Below are 9750 nucleotides of genomic sequence, written 5' to 3'. Positions count from 1 at the left end.
ATTGTTGAAATAGAAAATGAATGAATGTTCTGTAATTGGATGCATCTGTTTTTCCTTAGTAAATCTAGTATTCAAATCATATAGAGTAAAATCAGATGGATATTATATTGATAGTGATGCAGTTAATGCATCTGATAGTTATAGCAATCAATTGTACAAGCTAATTTAATCTTCAATGTTACTCTAGGAGTAGTTTATTTTCAACTTATGTATAGAGAACATATTATGATTCATTGAACATACTAAGGCAACACAGTGAATCTTAATATATTGAAAAAAATAAGAGTTTAAACAATGAAGTAATAATACAGGCAGACAAAAGTAGTTTTAAAAAGTGCTTGCATTGTCACTTAGTTCTCAAGATGTTTTTTGCTTTTCTTGTAAGTGGCTGATTTTGCATTCTTGTCAAAAGGTTCTTTACTCTTATTATTAGCATTAATATTTAGATCAGCAGTTGCTTGGTCATCGATAGAGTGCAGATGATAGAGTGAATTTGAGTTAGGATATGAGTATGAATTTGAGTTGTTTTTGCATAAGTGTTGGTTAGTATAATCTATGAGAGCTCTTTAGTAGTGTATGCTTTTATAATAGTAGTTTTCTTTTGTGGCTAACCTTGTGTGCTTGTTGATGAAGTTTGCAAGTTTGTTGTTTAGAGCAACACTTTGGAGTATTTATTCAGTTGAGTGAGTTTCTTCTATTAAATTATGTGACGCCCCGAAAGTGAGAACCCGTATTGCCCTAATAATTTTCCTAGGGTTTTCCCCTTTAATTGCATGTTTTCTGCATTTTCTGGCCTAGGAAAATTTTCTTGGTGGATTTTATGAGTAATTAAAGTTTTTAGATGATTTTTCTAGTATTGGAGAGTTTTTAGAAAATTAAGAATATATTATGGACGTGGGACCCACTAGTGCGAAAAGTTCGGAAAAATTCGGCCAATTAGGTTAAATTCCGAATACTGTGTAAAATTTATCGGGTGTTAAGAGATAAGTAGAGTGTGTGAAATGATTGATGTGAGAGAGAAAAGAAAGGATAGGAATGCATTCATGAAGTGCCACGTGTCACTTGGTGATTGGTTTTGACTTAAGAACACTATTCACTTTTTTTGACTTTTGACCAAAATTGGTTACATATCTACAAATTTCACAAAAAATCACCATTTTCTTTCACCTTGTGGCCGGCCCTCTCTCTTGCCAAGAAGGAAGAAAACTTCTTCAATCTTCAAGCTTTCCACTAGCTCAAATCATCCAAATCAATCGCACCAACTAGTTTCCACTCCATACAATCTTTCCATTTAGTGTTAGTGGTGAGTTTGGTGAAGTTTTTGGAAGAGCTAAGGTGGTCTACAACTCCTCTTCTCTTGTTTACTAGGTAAGTGATGATTGAACATCCTCTTATATCTAATGATGCTTATTTTGTGCCTAATGGTGGCTTGAGTGATGGAATGTGTGATTTATTTCTTGATTTGAAATGATTTGGTGAAGTTTTTATATTTTTGAGGAATTTTCTGGTTTAATATGAATGGGATGTTGTGGCTATTTTTGATGATTGGCAATGGCTTATAAAGACTCTAGTAGGTGTGAATTAGTGATAAATGCAACCAATTTTGGGTTTGGAGTGAAATGAGAAAAGTTAGGGTTCTTCAACCCCCTTTTCTGTCCGGTTTTGTATCTCAGGATTAGAGGCCGAATTGGTTTTTGCTCAAAACATGAAAGTTGTAGGTATTGATGTGGTTGAGGTGCCTGTAAAATTTCAGGGCATTTGGAGTAGTGTAGAGTGAGTTATGTCATTTTTACTGTTGCTGTTCTGGGTGATCAGAATGCGCGAACTGCGATTGTAATCGTCTGTTTTGACTGGAATTGCTTTTGATTTGGATGTTGGTGTCTTCTGATGAAATGTAGCTTGATGTCTTAGCTATCATATGCCTTTGGAATCAATGCATTTGGACCTGTATAGCCTGAATTGGACTGATTACAGTTTTGTGTGATTTGTAAACCTGCAATTACGGTTCTGGCTTGGTTTTCTGCATTTTTGACCTAGTTGTGCTAGGATTTGGACTGAGTGGCCTTCTACATTGTTGTAGCCCTGTCTTTTATCTTCGATATGGTAGGTCTTACACCCTCATCCGATAAGCGTAGCGCACTTTGTGCCATTACCGCAAAGTGACGTCCAAAACTGTTTTTCTGGTTTGAGCTAAACTTTCATTTCCGGACTTTTCCCTAGCTTGACTTGTACTCGTACTACGTGGAGCTTGCTGAATGGCTATTGGATGAACTTGTTGTTGTGTGTGTACCTTTGGGACTGGCTGAGGATATAATGAAGCCATGATGGCTGGAAAAGTTAACGAAGTCAGGGGAAGTGCTGTCCGAATTTTGAAGGGACTTGTTTGCATTGGGTTTGTGATCTAAGACTTGGATTTGAGCAAGACAATGTTATATGCTGGATGCTTTCTGAACCATGGAGGTGAGTGACCTCAAACTATTTCTCAAAGTATTTATGAACCGTTTCTTGCATTATTTACTTTTGAACTGTTTCCAAAGTTACTTTTGAACTGTTTTCTTGCATATCATGCGTGCTTGACTTATTGGCTTGTTATTATTGATTGCTGATTGATAATGTGTTAAGTGCTTTCAATGATTGTTAAAACGAGTTTTCTAGGCGAGTGTGTACTTTATCGCACTCGACCTAAATATATGTGAAATTTTCAATGGTTAATGATTAAATGCTACTTGCGCATGAATGTAAGCCTTTTGGGCTGAACTGGCCATTGCCCCTTGTTACCGGTCGTCTCGAGCCAGAAGCGGATTCGGTCGGGCGACTAGGAACTTGGGTGAACGTTTCGGTATACTCGAGTATTACCTTGTAGGTTGGTGGAGCCTGGCCAAAAGCCAGGGACGGGGTGAATGAATGCACGAATGAAAATAATGAAATGCAATGAAATGACAGGAGAACGAACGTATCCTTTGCACGAATGTTACTATCGCTTTCCATTGTACATGTTTCTTGAATTATTGATACTCCATATTTAATATTTTGTAAATGTTGAAATTGTTTCTGGACTTATCATTTGATTTGTGACATCATTGAAATGAACTATTGTGAAACCGATTTGATTACTGATTTTTCTGGTTACTCGCTGAGCTTCTAGCTCACCCCAAAACTATTTTATTCCCCTCCACAGGGCTCAAGGCGAATGAAGGGCTTGTAGCGTTTATTCATGGATTATTTCATGTATGGATTGAACTTGGATTTCCTTTTGTGTAATCATTCATATTGGGATTGTATTGAACGTTTAGAACGTTTAGAATTGATTGGATATGTAATAGACTAGTTTTGGACTTCCTCCTGTATAATCATTGTGACCAAGGATCAGAGTGGCGCAGTGGAAGCGTGGACGCTTCGCTTTTGATATGTAAAGTTTGTGAACCTTTGATGTATATTTGATATATATATTTTGTAATTCATTTGAGGATTGTAGTGAACGACTGAGTCCCGGCGAGAGTTGGGCAAGCGGCCCGCCGAACCCTCTGGTTCGCCTCAGGGGGAGGTGGGGCCGTGACAGTTGGTATCAGAGCTTAGGCTTCAGATCTCTGTAGTGTATCCTAGGCTTGAAGTTTAGGATGCCGGACTGTGGGTTTGATTTGACTCTTAGTGTTTACTTGGAATGCTTCAGTGATTCTTGCGGGATGTCTCGACTTGATTGGTACAAGAGGGAATGTCGAGGATGACATTCTTTTAAGGAGGGGAGATTGTGACGGCCCGAAAGTGAGAACCCGTATTGCCCTAATAATTTTCCTAGGGTTTTCCCCTTTAATTGCATGTTTTCTGCATTTTCTGGCCTAGGAAAATTTTCTTGGTGGATTTTATGAGTAATTAAAGTTTTTAGATGATTTTTCTAGTATTGGAGAGTTTTTAGAAAATTAAGAATATATTATGGACGTGGGACCCACTAGTGCGAAAAGTTCGGAAAAATTCGGCCAATTAGGTTAAATTCCGGATACTGTGTAAAATTTATCGGGTGTTAAGAGATAAGTAGAGTGTGTGAAATGATTGATGTGAGAGAGAAAAGAAAGGATAGGAATGCATTCATGAAGTGCCACGTGTCACTTGGTGATTGGTTTTGACTTAAGAACACTATTCACTTTTTTTGACTTTTGACCAAAATTGGTTACATATCTACAAATTTCACAAAAAATCACCATTTTCTTTCACCTTGTGGCCGGCCCTCTCTCTTGCCAAGAAGGAAGAAAACTTCTTCAATCTTCAAGCTTTCCACTAGCTCAAATCATCCAAATCAATCGCACCAACTAGTTTCCACTCCATACAATCTTTCCATTTAGTGTTAGTGGTGAGTTTGGTGAAGTTTTTGGAAGAGCTAAGGTGGTCTACAACTCCTCTTCTCTTGTTTACTAGGTAAGTGATGATTGAACATCCTCTTATATCTAATGATGCTTATTTTGTGCCTAATGGTGGCTTGAGTGATGGAATGTGTGATTTATTTCTTGATTTGAAATGATTTGGTGAAGTTTTTATATTTTTGAGGAATTTTCTGGTTTAATATGAATGGGATGTTGTGGCTATTTTTGATGATTGGCAATGGCTTATAAAGACTCTAGTAGGTGTGAATTAGTGATAAATGCAACCAATTTTGGGTTTGGAGTGAAATGAGAAAAGTTAGGGTTCTTCAACCCCCTTTTCTGTCCGGTTTTGTATCTCAGGATTAGAGGCCGAATTGGTTTTTGCTCAAAACATGAAAGTTGTAGGTATTGATGTGGTTGAGGTGCCTGTAAACTTTCAGGGCATTTGGAGTAGTGTAGAGTGAGTTATGTCATTTTTACTGTTGCTGTTCTGGGTGATCAGAATGCGCGAACTGCGATTGTAATCGTCTGTTTTGACTGGAATTGCTTTGGATTTGGATGTTGGTGTCTTCTGATGAAATGTAGCTTGATGTCTTAGCTATCATATGCCTTTGGAATCAATGCATTTGGACCTGTATAGCCTGAATTGGACTGATTACAGTTTTGTGTGATTTGTAAACCTGCAATTACGGTTCTGGCTTGGTTTTCTGCATTTTTGACCTAGTTGTGCTAGGATTTGGACTGAGTGGCCTTCTACATTGTTGTAGCCCTGTCTTTTATCTTCGATATGGTAGGTCTTACACCCTCATCCGATAAGCGTAGCGCACTTTGTGCCATTACCGCAAAGTGACGTCCAAAACTGTTTTTCTGGTTTGAGCTAAACTTTCATTTCCGGACTTTTCCCTAGCTTGACTTGTACTCGTACTACGTGGAGCTTGCTGAATGGCTATTGGATGAACTTGTTGTTGTGTGTGTACCTTTGGGACTGGCTGAGGATATAATGAAGCCATGATGGCTGGAAAAGTTAACGAAGTCAGGGGAAGTGCTGTCCGAATTTTGAAGGGACTTGTTTGCATTGGGTTTGTGATCTAAGACTTGGATTTGAGCAAGACAATGTTATATGCTGGATGCTTTCTGACCATGGAGGTGAGTGACCTCAAACTATTTCTCAAAGTATTTATGAACCGTTTCTTGCATTATTTACTTTTGAACTGTTTCCAAAGTTACTTTTGAACTGTTTTCTTGCATATCATGCGTGCTTGACTTATTGGCTTGTTATTATTGATTGCTGATTGATAATGTGTTAAGTGCTTTCAATGATTGTTAAAACGAGTTTTCTAGGCGAGTGTGTACTTTATCGCACTCGACCTAAATATATGTGAAATTTTCAATGGTTAATGATTAAATGCTACTTGCGCATGAATGTAAGCCTTTTGGGCTGAACTGGCCATTGCCCCTTGTTACCGGTCGTCTCGAGCCAGAAGCGGACTCGGTCGGGCGACTAGGAACTTGGGTGAACGTTTCGGTATACTCGAGTATTACCTTGTAGGTTGGTGGAGCCTGGCCAAAAGCCAGGGACGGGGTGAATGAATGCACGAATGAAAATAATGAAATGCAATGAAATGACAGGAGAACGAACGTATCCTTTGCACGAATGTTACTATCGCTTTCCATTGTACATGTTTCTTGAATTATTGATACTCCATATTTAATATTTTGTAAATGTTGAAATTGTTTCTGGACTTATCATTTGATTTGTGACATCATTGAAATGAACTATTGTGAAACCGATTTGATTACTGATTTTTCTGGTTACTCGCTGAGCTTCTAGCTCACCCCAAAACTATTTTATTCCCCTCCACAGGGCTCAAGGCGAAGGAAGGGCTTGTAGCGTTTATTCATGGATTATTTCATGTATGGATTGAACTTGGATTTCCTTTTGTGTAATCATTCATATTGGGATTGTATTGAACGTTTAGAACGTTTAGAATTGATTGGATGTGTAATAGACTAGTTTTGGACTTCCTCCTGTATAATCATTGTGACCAAGGATCAGAGTGGCGCAGTGGAAGCGTGGACGCTTCGCTTTTGATATGTAAAGTTTGGGAACCTTTGATGTATATTTGATATATATATTTTGTAATTCATTTGAGGATTGTAGTGAACGACTGAGTCCCGGCGAGAGTTGGGCAAGCGGCCCGCCGAACCCTCTGGTTCGCCTCAGGGGGAGGTGGGGCCGTGACAGTTGGTATCAGAGCTTAGGCTTCAGATCTCTGTAGTGTATCCTAGGCTTGAAGTTTAGGATGCCGGACTGTGGGTTTGATTTGACTCTTAGTGTTTACTTGGAATGCTTCAGTGATTCTTGCGGGATGTCTCGACTTGATTGGTACAAGAGGGAATGTCGAGGACGACATTCTTTTAAGGAGGGGAGATTGTGACGGCCCGAAAGTGAGAACCCGTATTGCCCTAATAATTTTCCTAGGGTTTTCCCCTTTAATTGCATGTTTTCTGCATTTTCTGGCCTAGGAAAATTTTCTTGGTGGATTTTATGAGTAATTAAAGTTTTTAGATGATTTTTCTAGTATTGGAGAGTTTTTAGAAAATTAAGAATATATTATGGACGTGGGACCCACTAGTGCGAAAAGTTCGGAAAAATTCGGCCAATTAGGTTAAATTCCGGATACTGTGTAAAATTTATCGGGTGTTAAGAGATAAGTAGAGTGTGTGAAATGATTGATGTGAGAGAGAAAAGAAAGGATAGGAATGCATTCATGAAGTGCCACGTGTCACTTGGTGATTGGTTTTGACTTAAGAACACTATTCACTTTTTTTGACTTTTGACCAAAATTGGTTACATATCTACAAATTTCACAAAAAATCACCATTTTCTTTCACCTTGTGGCCGGCCCTCTCTCTTGCCAAGAAGGAAGAAAACTTCTTCAATCTTCAAGCTTTCCACTAGCTCAAATCATCCAAATCAATCGCACCAACTAGTTTCCACTCCATACAATCTTTCCATTTAGTGTTAGTGGTGAGTTTGGTGAAGTTTTTGGAAGAGCTAAGGTGGTCTACAACTCCTCTTCTCTTGTTTACTAGGTAAGTGATGATTGAACATCCTCTTATATCTAATGATGCTTATTTTGTGCCTAATGGTGGCTTGAGTGATGGAATGTGTGATTTATTTCTTGATTTGAAGTGATTTGGTGAAGTTTTTATATTTTTGAGGAATTTTCTGGTTTAATATGAATGGGATGTTGTGGCTATTTTTGATGATTGGCAATGGCTTATAAAGACTCTAGTAGGTGTGAATTAGTGATAAATGCAACCAATTTTGGGTTTGGAGTGAAATGAGAAAAGTTAGGGTTCTTCAACCCCCTTTTCTGTCCGGTTTTGTATCTCAGGCTTAGAGGCCGAATTGGCTTTTGCTCAAAACATGAAAGTTGTAGGTATTGATGTGGTTGAGGTGCCTGTAAACTTTCAGGGCATTTGGAGTAGTGTAGAGTGAGTTATGTCGTTTTTACTGTTGCTGTTCTGGGTGATCAGAATGCGCGAACTGCGATTGTAATCGTCTGTTTTGACTGGAATTGCTTTGGATTTGGATGTTGGTGTCTTCTGATGAAATGTAGCTTGATGTCTTAGCTATCATATGCCTTTGGAATCAATGCATTTGGACCTGTATAGCCTGAATTGGACTGATCACAGTTTTGTGTGATTTGTAAACCTGCAATTACGGTTCTGGCTTGGTTTTCTGCATTTTTGACCTAGTTGTGCTAGGATTTGGACTGAGTGGCCTTCTACATTGTTGTAGCCCTGTCTTTTAGCTTCGAGATGGTGGGTCTTACACCCTCATCCGATAAGCGTAGCGCACTTTGTGCCATTACCGCAAAGTGACGTCCAAAACTGTTTTTCTGGTTTGAGCTAAACTTTCATTTCCGGACTTTTCCCTAGCTTGACTTGTACTCGTACTACGTGGAGCTTGCTGAATGGCTATTGGATGAACTTGTTGTTGTGTGTGTACCTTTGGGACTGGCTGAGGATATAATGAAGCCATGATGGCTGGAAAAGTTAACGAAGTCAGGGGAAGTGCTGTCCGAATTTTGAAGGGACTTGTTTGCATTGGGTTTGTGATCTAAGACTTGGATTTGAGCAAGACAATGTTATATGCTGGATGCTTTCTGAGCCATGGAGGTGAGTGACCTCAAACTATTTCTCAAAGTATTTATGAACCGTTTCTTGCATTATTTACTTTTGAACTGTTTCCAAAGTTACTTTTGAACTGTTTTCTTGCATATCATGCGTGCTTGACTTATTGGCTTGTTATTATTGATTGCTGATTGATAATGTGTTAAGTGCTTTCAATGATTGTTAAAACGAGTTTTCTAGGCGAGTGTGTACTTTATCGCACTCGACCTAAATATATGTGAAATTTTCAATGGTTAATGATTAAATGCTACTTGCGCATGAATGTAAGCCTTTTGGGCTGAACTGGCCATTGCCCCTTGTTACCGGTCGTCTCGAGCCAGAAGCGGACTCGGTCGGGCGACTAGGAACTTGGGTGAACGTTTCGGTATACTCGAGTATTACCTTGTAGGTTGGTGGAGCCTGGCCAAAAGCCAGGGACGGGGTGAATGAATGCACGAATGAAAATAATGAAATGCAATGAAATGACAGGAGAACGAACGTATCCTTTGCACGAATGTTACTATCGCTTTCCATTGTACATGTTTCTTGAATTATTGATACTCCATATTTAATATTTTGTAAATGTTGAAATTGTTTCTGGACTTATCATTTGATTTATGACATCATTGAAATGAACTATTGTGAAACCGATTTGATTACTGATTTTTCTGGTTACTCGCTGAGCTTCTAGCTCACCCCAAAACTATTTTATTCCCCTCCACAGGGCTCAAGGCGAAGGAAGGGCTTGTAGCGTTTATTCATGGATTATTTCATGTATGGATTGAACTTGGATTTCCTTTTGTGTAATCATTCATATTGGGATTGTATTGAACGTTTAGAACGTTTAGAATTGATTGGATGTGTAATAGACTAGTTTTGGACTTCCTCCTGTATAATCATTGTGACCAAGGATCAGAGTGGCGCAGTGGAAGCGTGGACGCTTCGCTTTTGATATGTAAAGTTTGGGAACCTTTGATGTATATTTGATATATATATTTTGTAATTCATTTGAGGATTGTAGTGAACGACTGAGTCCCGGCGAGAGTTGGGCAAGCGGCCCGCCGAACCCTCTGGTTCGCCTCAGGGGGAGGTGGGGCCGTGACAGTTGGTATCAGAGCTTAGGCTTCAGATCTCTGTAGTGTATCCTAGGCTTGAAGTTTAGGATGCCGGACTGTGGGTTTGATTTGACTCTTAGTGTTTACTTGGAATGCTT

This window comes from Coffea eugenioides, chromosome 6 (genome assembly GCF_003713205.1).
Source record: "Coffea eugenioides isolate CCC68of chromosome 6, Ceug_1.0, whole genome shotgun sequence".
Classification (NCBI taxonomy): Eukaryota; Viridiplantae; Streptophyta; class Magnoliopsida; order Gentianales; family Rubiaceae; genus Coffea; species Coffea eugenioides.
Note: the sequence above shows the minus strand (reverse complement) of the source record.